The sequence below is a fragment of the Epinephelus moara genome, chromosome 24 (genome assembly GCF_006386435.1).
Source record: "Epinephelus moara isolate mb chromosome 24, YSFRI_EMoa_1.0, whole genome shotgun sequence".
Classification (NCBI taxonomy): domain Eukaryota; kingdom Metazoa; phylum Chordata; class Actinopteri; order Perciformes; family Serranidae; genus Epinephelus; species Epinephelus moara.
In genome coordinates, this window is record NC_065529.1 from 6689403 (window position 1) to 6691796 (window position 2394).

At 40.5% G+C, this 2394-nt stretch overlaps 1 long non-coding RNA gene across 1 annotated transcript; it reads left to right on the top strand.

Annotated features, from left to right (window-relative positions):
• The first annotated feature begins 759 nt into the window (after window positions 1-759).
• On the top strand, window positions 760-1618 carry LOC126386787 (uncharacterized). The gene is made up of 4 exons (XR_007569535.1): window positions 760-879; window positions 1012-1212; window positions 1345-1420; window positions 1522-1618. It is a non-coding gene; the product is annotated as an uncharacterized LOC126386787 (long non-coding RNA).
• The last annotated feature ends 776 nt before the right edge of the window (window positions 1619-2394 follow it).

The following is a 2394-nucleotide window of genomic DNA, read 5'->3' on the forward strand; positions in this document are numbered from 1 at the left end:
AAAAAATTCACAACACTTTTTTAAACATTGTTTGAAGCTAAATGTGGCAAAATGTTGATGTTATTTTCAGCGTGAGACACTTTACAAACGGCACCCCATACTTAACAGCTTATTTATCTTTATTTCGCCCATGATAATTATTCTTTTCTTACCAGTTGGTAGAAATCTGCACTGACTGAAACACTGCATTTAAGGGCTGGATTAAAAAACCTTCTGTAAAGGACATAATTGCCCAGATTGCCCTCCATATATCGCCCAAAGGGTAAGTTTCTGATTGTAATTTCTCCACATTACGTTCCGTTGTGTGTGTTTAGAGATGTTAAAACAACATATTACTGCAACTGCTATGTTTCCTGCCTTTTCTGGATAAGCGGGGAACATAGAACCTTTTTTTAGTAAGAGGGAAACATAGAACCCGGGAAACATAGAACCTTTTTTGTGTAAGCGGGGAACATAGAACCTTTTTTGTGTAAGCGGGGAACATAGAACCTTTTTTGCAGGGTTAAATGGGGAACATAGAACCCAGGGAACATAGGGATGACCCCATTTATTCAACATTAATTTGAAGCCTTGGTCGAAAAAACATATTCATTTGAGCAAAAAATGTCTGTGGTCGTCTGGGGTCACCAAAGTTTTTCAAAGTGGGGTCACAAGCCAAAGAAGGCTGGAAACCACTGGCTTAGAATGTCCAGCTCAAGCTTTTGCCGTCAATGTATATTATATTTGTTAAATTATGTTTTTGCCAGAATGTCAACGATAATCCGACAGTTGCTGCAGCTGCACAGAGACTGTGCTCACACAGAACCTCTCTCAGGGACAGCAAGAGCAAGGAAGAAAGCAGGAACAGGAATCCTCATCTGTAGATCAGGAGATGGCCAGGTTATAGATGTCATGGAATTTTATTTCTGTTTTAAGTTATATTAATTTGAAGGTAATTTAACTAGTTAGTTTTATGTACATTTATGATCATGTTTTGAACAAATATATATTGTTTTTTTTTTTATCATGCAGATCTTTTCCTGAGTTTTTCACAAGGAAATGTTACCTTGGAACACAGCATCTAAAAAAACCTGGAGGCCTTTTAGTTTCTATGCATACTTGTTAAACATTAATTCAGAGACAACCCCAACCTCATCTGAGGAAATTGAACTTACCCAGGCAGGACTTGGAAAAAGACATCTCACCATGTCCTGGGATATGAGCCATGAAGAGGTATTACAGAGAACATATTAGTTAAAAATTGCACCTAAATGTCTATATTTGAAACACACCACTTTATGATAGTGTTAGGCTTTTCTAGAAGCATGTAGACATCACCTCGTCCCTGTGTTGTTGCTCTCTTAGTTCCTCAGAGTACTACAGAATGAGTATCCTAAGATGCAGGGACTGACAGGAGGATGGCTACTCTACAAGGGTACAGGTAGAGAAAACTTGAAATATAACATCAATTGTCATACACTGCTATTCATGAAACCTACCCAAAGAAACAGCTGAAATTATCCAAACAATGTCTCATTACAGGTGGTTAGGGTAAAAGGAGACTGATTATGATTCCTCCCAATTCTGATGGATACACTGGGACACTAATTCGCACAGTTACAGGGGCAGGAAAAAAAACCCTGTATATTGTGCCTTTGCAACATGAGTTTGATGTAACCCCGCTACCTCCAGATGCCATTGAATTCAAAAGTATGCCAAGAGCACAATGCCAAACATGCAAAGTGAATTTTCATTTGCAGATTTTGGCCCTTCATGTTCAGGAATGCATGGTGTCTCAGTTAAAACAGATTTAGCCATGCGGGATATTGGTGCATGCCGTGCAAATGGAAGTTTGTCACTGACATCAGTTTTTTCACTGCCAATCACATGGTGTAGCCTACATAAAGTGTTGAGTTGAATTGTTTTGAAAGGGGAAGGTCCCTAGCTTTTTTGTTACGCTGTTATGATTCCACACCCCTCTCCACAAACTAAAAACCAGGCCGAAGCCAACTACACAAAAACGCGGTTCCGAAAGAGGGGAAGAAAGCAAACTGATTGCACAGCCAGGCTAAGTAAGCTGCCACTGGGAGACTGGCCAGGTGCTCGCAGTTGCACTTACTCGGTTCTGCCTACCAGGACCTGAAAGACACAGCAACAGACAGAGAGGGGAAAACACACACAAAGCAGGCCCTGCAGGAGGCCCTCACAAAATCCATAAGCTCAGTGGTTTAACACCCGGGCGTAAAGGGACCTTCACATACTTTATCAAGCAGTCAGTCAGTCTGTGGGTCACTGAGCGCACTGGTTCTGAGCATTGAAGTCTCCATAACCATGGCAACAATAATGCTGAGTGTTCATTTTTCTCCGCTATGTCTTGTGAAACTCTTAGTTTAATATTTATTGTGTCATTCCAAG